The sequence below is a fragment of the Cololabis saira genome, chromosome 2, assembly GCF_033807715.1.
Source record: "Cololabis saira isolate AMF1-May2022 chromosome 2, fColSai1.1, whole genome shotgun sequence".
NCBI classification, from domain to species: Eukaryota; Metazoa; Chordata; class Actinopteri; order Beloniformes; family Belonidae; genus Cololabis; species Cololabis saira.
In genome coordinates this window covers 38,815,256-38,831,814 of record NC_084588.1, presented here as the reverse complement: position 1 = coordinate 38,831,814, position 16,559 = coordinate 38,815,256, and the positions used below count along the sequence as shown (strand labels likewise).

The 16,559-nt window shown below is 39.0% G+C and overlaps 1 protein-coding gene across 3 annotated transcripts in view; it reads right to left on the bottom strand.

Annotated features, from left to right (window-relative positions):
* Positions 1–15,447, bottom strand: part of esrrga (estrogen-related receptor gamma a) — a 183,170-nt gene extending 167,723 nt beyond the window's left edge. For all 3 annotated transcript variants that reach the window (XM_061745212.1, XM_061745204.1, XM_061745222.1), the window contains exons 1-2: positions 15,352–15,447; positions 15,134–15,186 (exon numbers count right to left, since the gene is read on the bottom strand). The gene's annotated coding sequence lies outside the window, so the exon portion shown is untranslated. The remainder of the gene's footprint in view (positions 1–15,133; positions 15,187–15,351) is intronic.
* Between the last annotated feature and the right edge of the window lie 1,112 nt (positions 15,448–16,559).

Here is a 16,559-nt window from a genome sequence, read left to right as displayed (position 1 = left end):
TGCCTTCAGGAAACGTAGGTTGCAGAAGTTATCAGTAGAAGTATGATTCAACACTGTATATACACCATATTCACGTGATTGGCAGTGGAAAAAACTGATATTAGTGACACATTTCTGTTTAAAAAGCTGTTTTAGAACGTACTTGGTAGTATGTGGAAGTGGGAAATGTCAAACTTTAAAGTGTGGCTGTTGAACTGTACAGTCTGGCATAGTTTATTGCTTTTATACTGCGATAGGTGCCAAGTACGGTCTAAAACAGCTTTTTAAACAGAAATGTGTCACTAATATCAGTATTTTCCACTGCCAATCACGTTAATATGGTGTATTGTTGAATCATACTTCTACTGATAACTTCTGCAACCTATGATTCCTGAAGACAACATGACTGAGGAACGTCCCCCGCCTTCTCTGTTCTGCTGTCACTCATGATGCCACGCCCCTCTCAGTTGATGCCACGCCCCCCACGCCAGATCCGGGCCAAAAGTCTGAACCTGAAAAAAAAATTTGAACCTAAAAAAAAAAGAAGTGAAACTGGAAAAAAAGACGTGAAACTGAAAAAAAAAGATTTGAAACTGAAAAAAAGGTTTGAAACTGAAATAAAAAGATTTGAAATTGAAAAAAAGATCTGATACTGAAAAAAATAAAATTGAAACTGTAAAAAAGAATTTTCAGGTTCAAATTTTATTTTCAAATTAGCAAAACTTTTGGCCTTGATTTGGCTCCATAGGGCTACGCCCATGACCTCCATCTCTTCTCAGCCAATGGAGTTCCACCATAAGCTGATCATACATGCAAAACTTCCAAACTGCAGCACAGGGGAGCCACACTTTGTTCCAGAGATCAGCAGCACTTGTGTTTTAAAAATCTGCTCACAAATTGACAACAGCAGCTGGTAAAGAAGACCCAGGTCTAGCTTGGGAAGCTGTAGCCCTTTTAGTTTCTGAACTAATACTGTGCATCCAGCTGAATCTACCTAAGCTGTTCAAACATTATTGGTCAACTTCTCTCCACATCCGCGCACACCACATCTTTCTGCGCCTTTTATGCGCATGCTCGCTCACACACACACACACACACACACTGAGCTCAGCCTGTGGTAAAGTGACCATGATGCTCTTATGACAAGGTGATGCTGACGCCGGAGGGCAAATAGTACATATTCTCGCCTCAACCTTGCTGGATCCTCCACCTCAGATCGACGTCTGTTCATCATAGAGTTTTGAGGCAACGTGTGAATGAGTGCCAACAACTGCATAACTTATGGCTTATATATGCGGGACGTATGAGATGTGCGCTGGCATAAGTCAAGAAATTTTGTGCATGCACAACATTTTCTGACGTCGTCATCGTAGAATGACTTATGCCAGCATGCTTCATCATGCTCTTCATGAATGCAAAATCTACCCAGAACTTTTCATTTTTGGCACATTTTGCCAAATTTTTCATAAGTCAGCATACGCTGGTTAAATCGTCATGGTGCGACAGGGTCTTAAGTAGGTATGTAAATAAAAAAAATCCTTAGGGGTGCTAGTTCTCTTATTTCATCATCTTTCTTGAGCCTCTGATGCCCATATCCGCTTATGTAAATTTGTGATTGTGAATCTAGGTCCAGTGCTGTGAAAGCATGTGTCTAAATCCACGAGTGCTTCCTGTGTAATTCTAAACCTCTGCGCTGGTGTTTAAGGGTTTAGTGATATAATTCATAAAATGGCACAATAATTATATAGTCACACTTACTGTTCACAGTCCTCTTTCCAAAATAATATGTCATGTGACTAATATGAAGGTGCTGCAATAGTACATAATAGTATGTGTTAAAGAATGAGCTTATTCAAGCATGCACATTTACTGCAGGAAAAGAAAAAAACTAATTGCGTGACTCTTTTTTTTGCCCCCCCTCCATCCTCTCCTCTCAATGATTTCAAACTATTTGGCATAGACTTATTGTGAACAAAATGTGACCCATCACACTATAAATAACCACTCACAGCCAGCGTTCACTTTTAGACCCATTGCAGTCCAGGTCCAGATATTCCTGTCGTACTGCTGTATGAGTGTGATGGAGGAGGTTAAATTTATCCCTTCACCTTTCTGAGCCAGGCTCAACCCGACAATGGCAGTGACCTTAAACTAAACCTCATCATTCATAAGGAGAATACTGGAATGTGGCCCGTGTCCACCAAAACTCACATTCCTATAAGACAACAGCCAACACGCCGAAACACTAAAGCTCATGGAAAACAGCTATAAGTTGATTCTATAGAAGTTAGTGCTGACTTGTTTTCATTTGCTCTTCATAATCTGTGGCTGGAATTAGGCTGTGGATATTAATTAAATTTGAAGTTCATCAAACTCAAGCCTCAGCTCTGGTTTCTCAAACAACAGCTAAATAACTGTATACATGACATATCAGAGAGAGATCTGTCATTTCAAATATTTTTATGAGTGTTACCGGTCAATTTTACAGACTATTTATTTAAAAAAGGAACGACATTCTCAAAAATGTCACACAACTAACAGAGGACAAAGCCAATCAAGTTTTCAAAATCTGCCATAGTTTTCAAGGTTTAAAATGTTCCTTTGAAAACTTCCTTCACAAGAGCTTATATCAGTGATGATTCCTGCAGATTTTTTAGACATTCAATCAACACCATTGCCTGTTTTTTTGCAATTGCATGACTGAGTACCTCAGCAGATTATCAAAGTGCCAACTGACCACGATAGTTGGCATAAAGTAAATTGTAGTTAGGGCAATATAAAAGTTATTTGGAATAAAGGATGAATAAAGTTTCCATGTTGTTGTGGTCTTCCAAAAGGTGACTCAGCAGGCTATAATTACAGTTGTGGTCTGAGCTTTCCTTCACACCATCTTTCAATCTTGTTCAAGAGCTATTCTTGACCCTGATCTTAATATTGGACATCTGTATGACAGAATGTGAGCTAGCTATAAATATGAGTGGCCTTTCTGCTTGATCAGCTGCGTGGATTAGCAACTCTTCCTGCTTTTCCACAAACACTCTCTCTCTTTCGCTATCATACATGCACGCGTGCACACATATACAACACTTGCCATTCCTAAGTGGCCATACAATTTCCACATGCATAAACACTGGGAGACTGATGCTGAGAGTGACAGTAGTGCAGTGCAGCTGAGTATACCTTTCTGTAGCACAAAACATTACAACAATAAAGTCATTTTCTCTTGTTGATTTGTTTGAGCCTCTATGTTTCCTCTCAAATTATTACTTTTTGATTAAAGGGAAATTAAACCTTGTCCTTTGTAAAACACTAATTGATCTGTTAGTAAATCTTTCAAAGTTAAAATCCCAGTTGGGACCTTTTTGTGTGAAGTTTGCATATTCTCTCTGTGCTTGCACAGGATTTCTTCAGGTAGGCCTCCCCTGGATGTTTCACACAGTTGTTGTTAAAGGGGCAGTGTTGGATCCAAAAGATCCATGAAGAACAACAATGAAGCCGTGTTCCTCACAATAAAAAAACTCAAAAACAAGAAACTTGAAGAATTTGAAAAGTTAATAGAGACTGGGGTTACTGGCTTATTAGTATCAATACTCCAACTGACTTTGATTATCTTTCTTTATTTCATTCAGTGTATGTTGCAAGTACATTCTTTGCAACTTTGGATATATTATACTGTTGTAAGCACTGCATCCTCCTTTATAGCAAATACTCCAGAAAAAGAACAATTTAGGCATTTGAGAGCTTTTATCTTAAGCAAAGAAATTCAGTCATGCAAGAAAAAGCACTGAAGAGGAAAATGTAATGTATGCCTCTGTGATGGTCTTGCATATTATTGGCCATGAGCTGCTGTATCTATTGGTTTCAGTTTGAGTAAGCAAAACTCAAAATCAAATGTTTTTTATTTTATGTCACTGACAAAGAGGGAGGTACAAACTAAGTTATAGACAATATACAAGCCTGATTAGAGCAGAGCATCTAGATAACAGGACTCAAATAAGTGAAAACATGAAGACTTTGCTATCCTAAAAACCTGTTTGTTGTTGGGAACATCCAACCCACAATGTTTACATTTTTGTTGGGCATAGATGAGGGTGGTAATAAATCTCAGATGATCCTTGGTCAATCTGGATCACTCCCTGATCTGCAGCGTGTCAAGATTGAATTTTCTGACTACTGAAAGAAAAAAGATGGTGAGCAGCAGTGGCGAGCGTGCTGGGCAGGAGGAATTTATCAGCATTGTCACACAAGGAACCTTATTGACATATTAATACACTGAGCACGGTGACGGACAAAACTTCATCGTATTGTACCACTATTGGGAGACAAGACTAAGACCTAATAAACTTACTTAACTTAATTGAAGGTTGGATGTTTTTAAAACCAGATATCTGATTTGATTTGAGGAAAAACCATACGTTTTATTGAGTAGGCCTAATCGAAATAAAGAAAGTATCATGATTTTTATGGCATTTTTAAATACTTAGTGCAATTATTTTTCTTGAATTAATATTTGAATTTAATAACATTTTTTGTTATGAAATTGCTCAAATTTAAGTAGATATCACTCAGTACATTTACATGCACTAACAGAATGTTGAATTGTTGCTTTAATCCGACCGATAACGAATTTTTAAAAGCCATGTATACACCTTAGTCGGGCTATAGTCGAACAGAACTGAACCTCTTGAGATCGAGCTATTAGTGCCACATAATGCGTCCTAATCCAAGTTATTCCGGCATGTATACGCAACCCACGCTTAGCCGAGCTAACGACAGCCCCGGGACTCCCCCTTCCGGAAGTGACGACACTGCGAAAGCCAGAATATCAACACAGTAGAAGAAGAAGACAAACAACAAAGGAGGAACCTGAAGAACGCCAACGTAAAAGTGCGTGTGGCGCCACCTAACATCGCAGAGTTGAACCCACCTCAATCAATAATCGATTGTCTTCTCGCGCATGTATACTTTGATTTCTAGGAAACTAAGTTTAATTCCTAGCTAGTTTAATGCCAATAGGTTGATTTAGATGTGCATGTTACCACACTGACTGAGACATCTTTGTCACCTTTTAAAATTACATATTTTGTTTTAAGATTGTTGAAACATTTGACCTGGTAAATGTTGTTCCATGTTTTTATAAATAAATGAAAAAGGGCAGGCATAATAACATTTGCCTCCCATTTTCTTTTTTATACTTTCCCAGTTCGAAAAGGGATTGGATCCATGATTCAAAAACTGCAATATGATCCAAACGTTGAGGTATTTTATCCATTACAGCTGCAACTGATTTTAAACACTACATCAGAGTTCCCAAATCAAGGTCCTGTTTGTTTTAGTTCTCCAACACACCTGGCTGAAATGAATTAATCTCCATAGGTTTGTTATCAAGGCTCATGCAAGTCAATTCATGACCCATTTATTTCAGTTAGATATCACGGAGCTGTGAAACATCTAAAACATGCAGGCCAGTGGCCCTCGAGGACCTGGATTAGAGAACACATCTATAAACGATCTAATTAAAATAAATGTAATCAAAATATGTGAACACAGATTCTTTCATTTTTCTTGGATAAATGTTGGAGGCTAGTTTAGTTGTACGTCTTAATGGGCCCGCTCTCATGTTCTTGTTTCCATTTCACCCGACACCCAAAGCTGATAAGAAGGGAGACTTATCAGCACACAGCCCTTGGACCATGACCACGTATGAAAACAGCTGTGAGAGCTGCGCTGAAGTTTATGGAAAAAGGCCTGATCCTTGTTAGTGTCATCATACTGTCTCCTCTGGGTGTCAAATATAGAGACTGAGTAGATGGAAACATAAACAGAACATCTTTCTCAGAACTCAGTTAGAATATATATAATGAAAACATTTTTAGAAATTTCTGAAGAAACCGATATATTGTGATGAGAAAAGCTTGAATATATTTATTACGATATTTATGTGATCTATGATTCATGATCTTATCTCAAGGAAAATACTAAGGCTGGCACTTGATATTCCTCTTAGGAAAAAAAAGTCATAAGTGACTATCAGTACCATGGATTACCACTTATAGTCACACTCACACACACAGTCGTTCATAAACATACACAACCAGGTACATTGGTGAGTGTGACCAGGAGACATTTGAAAAGTCTTATAGAATTAAACCAGTCAAGTCCTCTTATCCCTGGATTGAGGGTATCAATATATTTGTATTCACTGGTGTTATTAATAGCACCCATGAGGCTACCAGACACCAAAGAGCTGAGTGACAAACAGGTCCTCGGACTATTAATAGAAGGTGATGGAAAAATTAGTCCAACCTGTAGCTACATAAGAAAAAGATAGGGGAGGGAACGTGGAAAGTCAACTGAGTCATCCTTATTTTACAAGCATGGATCAATAAAAAATTAACAGTAATAACTAAATAAAGATGGTGGTTTTTATAAACACCATGCAACATTTTTTTCAGGTGAACTGGCAGTAAGTTGAAAAACAGATAAAGAGCTGTTTTATAAACTGTTAATAGCATGGAATCAAGTTTTTATGGCCTGCAAAATATAATTGAATTTTGTGTGTATTTTGTTTGAGTCAATGGATGGCATGAGGCAGAATAGAAACGGAGCATAAAACAAGGCTGACAAGGATGAAAAATGTCTACTGATGTTAACATCAGTGAACTTGTTACTAGGCTGTACTGCATGTAAAATTAATTTCTGGATTAAATAAATTTAAGATTGGTCCTAGTTGTCTATTGAAAATGGGAACTGCTTCTCACAACGACCAGAAAAAAACCTTTCAAACAGGCAGAAAGCGTAAAATGCAATATACTGCAAGTAACTACTGCACAAACTGCTTAGTAAAGTAGCACTGAACACTTTACTTTCTCTTGTCTTACAATTTATGTTTACATCAAATGCAGATGGCCTGGCAGGGAGTGAAAAGGAGGGAGGATGGCTGCGTCAGATCAATATTGACAGTGAGAACCGAGACTTTAAAACCATTCACCATCCTGCATCCTCTGACCTTTGCACTTAATGCCTGCATTAGCGGACTCTAGCTTACCTACACCAACGCTGAGGAGGCAACTGTCAGCGCTGCTGGAAGCGCTCATTCATAATTGGCCGAGATGCAACAGCCCGTCATGGCTCTTTCTAAATGATATGTCCTGATAATGAATAGATTAACATTCAAAATAATTCTTAATTACCATTCAAAAGGAGTGCATATCCTCAGTATCACATTTTGTTTAATCAAAGGCTTATTGAAGTATCATCATCATCAGCTGGGACATTAAGGCAGGCACCTTTCTCAGATATTTTACCTCATTGTACTGCATTATGCAGATCGGCTGATAATGGAGCAGATGGACCGGATCAGCACGAAAGCATGTGAGAACCAAAGGTGCAACAGGAAAACTAACCCCAACTGTAATATTGTGCTGAATGGAGAAAAAAATGAAGAAAAAAAACAAACAAGGGGGGGTCCTTTTGCAGTTGATGTAGACATATGAAAAGGATCCTGATCATGGTCACTCACCTTTGGAAACAAGCAAGATACATATAAATGAGACCACACTGTCTCAGATGTCACCCAGATTAACAAGGTTTGTGTTAAATGTTGGGGAACTAGGGCACACTGATGGAGAATTGGGCCACTGGAACCGGACATGCAGCTAGAGAGAACATGGACTATTGGAATGCTACTATGCAAGCAACTTCAGTGAGAGGGTTTATATGCAAAAATGTGGGCCTAATGAATACTTTGAAATATAACATCTAAGCTTACCAAGAAACATCTGGTGACTAAGTGACTCCGATGTTCACCGGTCGAATTGCTTCCTCAACTAGATTGATAAGATACAGAATAAATGCTAATATTATGGCAAGGGGGAGCCAAGATGACAGAGATATGTCGTCATCATCATCTCCATCATCCAAGATTGCCTTCCATGTTCGCTGTTGCCACTCACAATATAAGTACGGTACTCTCAATCAACACCCCTGCAAAACCTATCTTCCTATTTCAATGAGAAAAATCAGTTCAGACTTACATGATGTTCGGTGGATAGGTAATCCAGTAATCCAGACGGACCACATGTTGTCTGTGATCCATTAAGGGCCTACAGAAGAGGAACCAGTGACCACATTGGCAGACCTCCAAGAGTCTCGGGTATGAAGATACCACACTATCCTGACATGATACACACCTAGTGGTGAATGAAACTTCACTCTATATGCCTAACTGCACAAAGGAACCAGCTACAATATGACCAGAGTAGTTAACCCAAGACTGGCCGAAAGGAGAGCATGACTACTAGAACAGAATATCCTCTGGTAATTACCAAGAACCCCCTCTTACATGCAAGGACAGACATCTCACAAATATGCTGAAGTCCTCCAAGCACAAAACTGGATCTCTTTCATGCACAATACATTTTTCTTGGGCCACATAATTCTGGATCTGTAAGAAATTAATTTGTTGGGCCCTTTCAGAGCTATTGCCCTCATGCAGGCAGCGCAGGTTTGAATCCTGGCCTGCTGCTCTTTCCTGCGTGACTTTCCCTCTCTCTATACCCATTTCCTGTCTACCTACTTTCAAATAAAGGCAAAAACAAACAAAGACAAAATAAAAATAAAAATAAAGAAATACATTTGTCCTCAAAGGTAATATAACTTGCTTGTTTTTTGTTTTATTGTGCCCTGAACACAAATATGATACCTTAACATCACCTACCTCACTGCCCGTAAAAAAATGTCTGGCATGTAAACATGACTAGAAACTTGCTTCCATTAAAAAGCTTTTCTTAAGGAATACACTTGTGTCATACATGCATTAAATACAAAATTGTGTCCTCCATTTCAGAGAAATTGATACATGCAACAGTTTAAGCTTCTCCTTGGTTTTGTCTCCTGTGTCTAGCTGGATGGTTCTTTTTTTTTTTTGTCACACAGTCCAAGTTCGTTTCAGAGCACCGAAATGGGACATGATATTTATTCATTTAGCCAACCTAAAACAAAGAAAAGAAATGTCAAATGTCTAGGGCATCCCAATACAATCGGGGCAAAGGTTTTGACAGCACAGATAATTTGTTACAGAAAAAGAGAAGAGAGAAAAAACTACTTTTAACTGCTTATAACTGACTAAAATGCTACATCAATGTTGGATTAACCAAAGGTTGAGGTTTCATGTATGTCCTGCAGCTGGTCTTGCTCTGTTAACCGAGAAGAGTTTTCAGACTGCATTATATCATATAGGTAATAATTTTTCTGTGTTATCTCAGTTTATTAGGTTAACTAATATCACTCTATTGGGGCTAAAGTCCAAAATATAGGTTTTCTCTTATTAAATTGATGCCTCAGTACAGCTTGATTTTTATCATAATGATTAAAATGTAATTCTGTTCTTTTGACAAAATAAATGACCACGAGATGCAAGGAAATGTCTGTTTGCACTGATACTCGGGGTAACACCAGGTAATGTCCTATCTTTAGTCATTCCATGAATACAGTGCTGAGGGGCAAAACATGCTGTCCTCCTGTTAATGAAGCTTTCAGCCCTGCACCAAAACCACACAATGACAGCTGGCAGGGGAGGGGCAGGAACTACATGCCATGAAATAAGAGGGGGGAAAAATTGATTAGCAATTTTCATTTGCGCTAAGCTAAACAAAAGGAGGCTGCTGCCCTGCTCTGCATATCATCATGGGGTGGGAAAGGAGGAGGGTGGGCAGTGTTGACAGTGTTGGGTTGGCATGGGAAGGGTTCTTTCACCGCTCTAGGCATCTATTGTTTAGTTAGAGTGGATGTTAGTCTTAGGTGATGGAGAATAAGGGTGCTGGGCTGGGCCGACAACCGGACTGGGGACGAAGAAAGTGTCGACAGAGGCAGGAGAGATGGTGGAGACATGTAAATAGGTGAAGACTATGAATAAAGCAAAAGAAGAAGAAAGAAAATCAGGTGGTGGGTGGAGGGGAGATCGGAGAAGTGTTTGGAAATGAGAACGAGATTAGTAAAGAAAGAAAAGATAATGGGAGACTGAGGAGCTGGAAAGGCTGCATAAATAAAAAGAAAAATCTAAAGGGAAACAAAGATGGGATGGGGGATGCCTGGCAGGACAGAGAGGGGTGGGGGTGGGGAGACTGTTATGCAGGAGTTCATGACCAATTCTGAAAATTAAACCTAGACCTGGACAGGACCACAATGCTCTTTGAAAAACAAAAGCAAAGTGTCAGGAGGAAAAAAAATGACACCCCCATCACTTTTAAGCTATTAAATGCACTGAATATATAAAGGCTATAACAAGAGAGAAATTTGCCAACTCTAAGAAAAAACTGCAATACGTGTGCAGTACTGTGGCCAAGCTATGTTGTCGTATGGGCAGTTTTCTTGAAGGTTTTTTTGGCATGACCAGTATGCATGGTGGCTTATTGACAATGGCACTCGGATGCCTCCCACACACACACACACACACACACACACACACACACACACACACACACACACACACCTGAATCAACGTACACAGTAATAAACGCAAAAAAGATGAGAAAAATAGCAGCTGGTTAGTGAGAGAGGGAAAAAAATCAACAACTTTTAACCAAAACAGTGTACACAACTCTAAATTTAATTTTCTGCAAGATTAAGCACAGTAATGACTGGCTTTATAAAAACCCATAACTAATGGCTTCCAATGAGCCAATCTATAGGCATTGATCTGCTCTGTATCTCATAGACTCACAGTGCAGAGCTTATTTATGAAAGAAGGAAGAGGTAAAAGACAAAAAGAGGGCAGATGGTTACGTCTTCATGGAAAAAGGGTTGAAGGTGTAGAAGACGATAAGGATGGGAAAGAAGAGAAAGCAGAAATAAACAGACAAAATGGAAATGTTACTAAAGATGGGTTGAAACACTATTTGTAACTGGGCCAATGGTCTTTTCTTGTTTTTGTGAAGTGTGGAAGCAGGGTTTACTCAACTACTAGAAAACATATTAACATCTTGTGATCAAGAATTAAAGACGCTTCTTAAAATTCACAATACTGCTGAGACCACTATGAGGACGGTAGAAGGGGGACATAATCTTCTGCTCATTCATCACCACAGTGGTTTTAAACACGGCAAACAGAAACACAGCAACCATCTCAGCTTCTTCCATGATTATTTTGTCATTGTAATCTCCTGTTCTTCTTTTTCTTTTTCTCTCTTCATTCTATTGCCAGTTGGCACAGAGAGAAAGTGCTGCCTTAGTGTCCCAAAGTCTTATAAACTTTTAGTTCACTCAGTCAGTGGCTCTTACAAGGTTTGTAACAGAGACACCACAGGAAAGGACTGAGGAGGAGTTACTGTTCCAGCCTCCAAAGTTTTATGCTCAGCCACCGCTAATACATGCCAGCTAATATTACATTCTGCATTATTTCTTTTATTTTGTCTCTGAGTCCCCCGTTAGTCTTAAAGGCCCTGACACACCAACCCGACGTCGCCCGCTCTCTGCCGACTGCTGTGTCGGCTCGCGTCGCCTGTGTCGGGCTGTGTCGGGCTCACTAGACACACCGCAAATACGACACCCGACGGCGAACTAGCACGTACGTTCTGCGCATGCGTGAGAGGCAATTCCCCTCCATACCAGCAGACAAAACTGCCAAACAAAACTCTGGAGAATTACCGCTGGCTGAAATAAATCATTTAGGAAGAAAAATGTTGGTTTAATAGATGAAATCTAACAGTTGTAGCTACGCCTGTTAAGAAATTTGCTCCGAAAATTTTGGGATTTTCTGCCTGCCTGCCGGCTCAGGAGCTGATTTATGGTTCCGCGTTAAATCGACGCAGAGCCTACGGCGTAGGGTACGGCGTAGGGTACGGCGTAGGTACGGCGTAGGTACGACAAAATATTGATTTTATTCATAAGAAATGTCCGCCATGTTTTTTTTTTGATTCAGTCCGCAAATGACGACGAAAAGCATTCTGGGAAATTCTGGGAACAGCCAATAACAGAGTGAGCTGTTTGACCGACGGCCGACGCCGATTCGAATCGGCTGAAAAGCTCCCGACCTGTGGCACGTGCGGGACACACCGGGGAAACTAGCCCGACAGACGCGCACCGACGCTCACCGACGGCCCGACGGCCAAAAATCGGCTTGGTGTGTCAGGGCCTTAAGTCGTTAAAAATACCTTCCTAGAAAAACTCTTAACTGAGACGGCTGCTTTGGTCATTTTGTTGAATTTTCTGGATCCGACATGCACGTCAACATTTCAGTGACCGGTTTACAGAGGTGAGGCGGTCATTTGAGTCAATAAATACCTTCAAGGAAAGAGTCTCCAAAGTTGTGGGTCATTATCTAAGCATCCTGCAACCTCCCACCCCCACTTCTATTTCTTTGACAGCAGACTTTTTACTTTTTGGAGTCTGGCCAATTACATGAAACAAGTATACAAGCATCTTTTTATATCTTTGTTCTCTATACAATTCTAGATTTGACAAGTTGTTAGACGTTGAGGTTTTAATCCAGTGAAATCACATTCACAACAAAGCATTAATTTAGCACAGGTCTTAAAATCGCCATGTCATTGTTCTTGAAAATTATAAGCACAACTAAATATCCAGTTACTATCCCAAACCTGTGATATCAGCTACATGCTGTATGTGCAGACAAAAGACAAAATATACAAGGACAAACCATGTAGAGTTCAGTCAATATACCTTGATAACATATTTATTTCTTTTGAAGGTTTTTAGGACAATTAGCTATCTAGTGGTATTCTACATTGCTAATCCTACACTTGACAGCTTTTTAGTGGTTCACTGACTAAGAACTGAAGGTGGTGGCATGTGAGAAGGAGGAAGATGGAGTGAAGTAAAACAATCCTCTGTTGAAAATGCACAGAAGCTTAAATCCAGAGAGGGCTGCTTGTGTTAATCCCCATGGATTAAGCTTCTAAATACTTCTATTCAAGCCAATTAATTCATGCATATATCTGTCTTTGGCTCTTTTCATGTCATTTCAGATGATGGAGAGTGACTTCCTGGGAAATCAGGGGGAGGCTGGGTATGTATCTACATTAATGCAAGTAGGGCGGTCTTCTCAGGACTGTGCAGCCATACATCCTGATGCAGGGTGTTCCCATACACATCTACAGGCTACAATGCAGAGGTATACATTGACATTTTAATGGAAAAAAAGGATGGTGGTGGTGGGAGGGTGAGGATTGAGAGGGGCCTCCAAAAGTTGACTGACATATTCTGACAGCTGAATACTAATCATGAGATCAACCGCTGGCTAAATCTACAGGATCTCACTGGGGCACCTGGCTAAGAGAAGCATAAAAAGGATTAACACTGAATACAGAAGGCTTATATAGAACAGAGAGACACCAGTCCACCAACTCATTAACCTGAAACAAAAGATTAAGAGGAAGAAGAAACTTGGGTTGCAGAAATGGGCCATAAATTACTCCAAGACCCGACTAAAAAATATCTAAATTACTGAATGATGCATATATAGTAAATCAGCTATATATATATATATATATATATATATATATATATATATATATATATATATATATATATATATATATATATATATATATAAATATATAAAAAGGACCTTGTAAATACTTTTATTTTAACTTTAAAAACTTCAACAACAAATAAGAAAACCACAACCTAAAGGAGGAACGCTGTCTGTTCTTGCTTGCACTAAAAGAGAAAGACTGTTGGTACATTTCTACATGAATTCATTTCCTGTTTGCAGTGATGTCACTAATGATTTTGTGTCCCAATGACATCATCATGGCCTGAAGTGGACTGCAGTCTGTAGTGTTTGAAAATCCTCAGGTCTCTGGTTACCAGTTCTTGTGTGTGTGTGTGTGTGTGTGTGTGTGTGTGTGTGTGTGTGTGTGTGTGTGTGTGTGTGTGTGTGTGTGTGTGTGTGTGTGTGTGTGTGTGTGTGTGTGTGTGTGTGTGTGTGTGTGTGTGTGTGTGTGTGTGCGCGTGTGTGTGTGTGTGCGCGTGTGTGTGTGTGTGTGTGTATGAGCAGGCTGGCAGGCAGAAACCGCTGCACGGAGTATTAATAGGAACCCACATCACCAAGAAAGGCTTCCAGATAAATAGAAACTCACATCAGGCCAGAGTCTACGATCATATTACAACCTCCAGACAGGTTTGTAAAGCAATCTGCTCTTCAAAAAAAAGAGGGAGAAAAAAAATTAAGCTAGACTGGGATGAAAATAAAATTTTAAAAAAAGATAAAAAATCTATACTAATCCAAGCACTCAAACGCATATCATTTTCTACATTGCTAACATAAAAAGGAACCTTGCAGGGCCGAAAAACAAAAGATAAATTCTAGCTGAAAGTGCATGTTTGTAAAGATTCAACAACAAAAGCCCATCAGCCTCTAAATATACAGCGTTACCAACTTGACATTTCCGATAGTCACAGACACTTCATTTCTGTTGGTGTTACGTGTTAGTGTGTGGATGAAGTTAACACAGCTCCGCTACCAGTGGCTGCCGAATCAGCACCTTGTTAACCTGCATCAGACAAAAGTGAGCGGCTAAGGTGATTACTTGGGAGCGGTCAGAGTCTGTCTGGAAATGACCGGGTGATTGATTAGTGAGCACATAAATAACACATAATAAAATGTGATGAATTAAAAGTTGGAAGCTCACGTTACATCAGCTTATTGACCTGGGTAAATGATTTAATTTAATAGACATAGACACCTAGAGGTTTCTTGATGTCCTCCTTATGGAAAGAGCAGTGTTGTGAATGTTTACCTACAGATAAGCTCAGTAAAGGCAGATATTAACGGTACTCAGATTGGAGTACTCTGACAAGAGGAGTTCTCGCTTTTGAATTTTTTTAATTTCTTGATCTGGATCCATAAAAAAAAATAAAATAAAAAAAAATATCTTTTGCAATTCAACTTGGTTTAATTAATTAATTTGATGTCAGAACATCTAAAAGCATTTCATTTTTCATTCATTTTTTTCCCTGAATTTCTTCATATTTGTATCATGTTTATGAAAAGACAAACTTCTAAAAAACTAAAAAAACAGCAACACCAAATATGTCACTTCATCTACTTGTCTGTTAATATACAGCTTTTTTTGTAATTTCATCAGCAAAGCAGCTTCCAACTATGATTTGTTAGCACTGCTCCTCTTACCTGATATCCTTTTACTCAGGTAGCTGCTGTAACGTGTGATCAGTCCTCAGATACTGTTAACAAATAAATGAAAAAAGACAAAAATTTCATTTGAGAAACTCTTGTCAGAATAATACTGCCACAACTTACAAAATAGGGAGAGTTATGGAAAGTCACATTATTACACAACAAAGAACATTTCACAGTTTACAATCTAAAGACATTTAAAGTATACTGACATGAATGGAAAATATTGTGCACTTAGTTCAATCTTTAAACACTGCATCTCTCTTATTCCAGGTCTTCAGCTCTGTCTTTCCTTATCCTCCAATTCTCTCGCCTTTTCACAGCCAGTCTGACTTTCTTTCGCTGTGATCTGACATCAGTCCTTTTGATTGGTCGACCTACCCCGTGCACTGACCAGTGACATGCTTTAATTATTGAGCGGCTGACCTCAATTGGTTGGCTCGAACAGCCTAAAACACACTGCGCCACGCAGAAACAGTCAGCGCGCACACACAGGCACACATTTGACCACCATGCTTGCACACTCGCAATCTCAGTACATACTGCACACTTACATGAGCACCCTGGGGACTGTTTCTGAAGTCTAAATATAAACAGTGGACATTATCAACTCTGCTTCTTACTCCACTCAGTTTATTCATGCAGAGAGAATTAGTTATAAGCATGCTGCACAAAACATGTTTATACCATGCACTGTGACAGATGTTAAAATAAAATTTGAAAATAATTTCAGCTGAACTCCAACAAAGACTTGTCATTCACAGATTGAAATATATTGTCCTGCGTATAACTATTTACAGATGCACAAGTAATCTTGAGTTATGGTTTGAGCTACAAGGTATTGACAAAGAGGCCTAAAGCATAATAACTCCAAATACACTTTTCACATATATATTGTGTTTTATTTTACCCAAGTACCTGATATAAAGAGGCTGCTTTATGAGTTCTTTTTTTTACATTTTTAGAAAGAAACGCTATTAAACCTAATCAAAAATAAAGAACAGAGTGGGAATTGTGCAGACAGTCAGTGAATTCATGACACTTTTGGTTATGCAGTTCAGGTAATTCAAGACCGGATATTCATGTTATCTTCTACATCCTGCTTTTACTGTGTTTTCCCGTTTTTACATTATTTTCTTGATTATAAATTGCAGCATTAATTGTTGTGAACTATTTTACTTTTAGTACCAAAGACAATTAAATTAATCAAAGACAGATGTTGAATTAGGATACAAATCTGGTTATATGTCTTTCATAACTGTGTTTCAAGAAAAAGAAATGTACACATATCTTTTGCTATGCTATGTATGTACTAGCCTGCTATAATTTGATACCCAAATATATCCTGGAGAGAATGATCAGTGGTCACACTTATCCTCCTACAAATGATCAAACACAGTAGATGATACTGGACAGACGA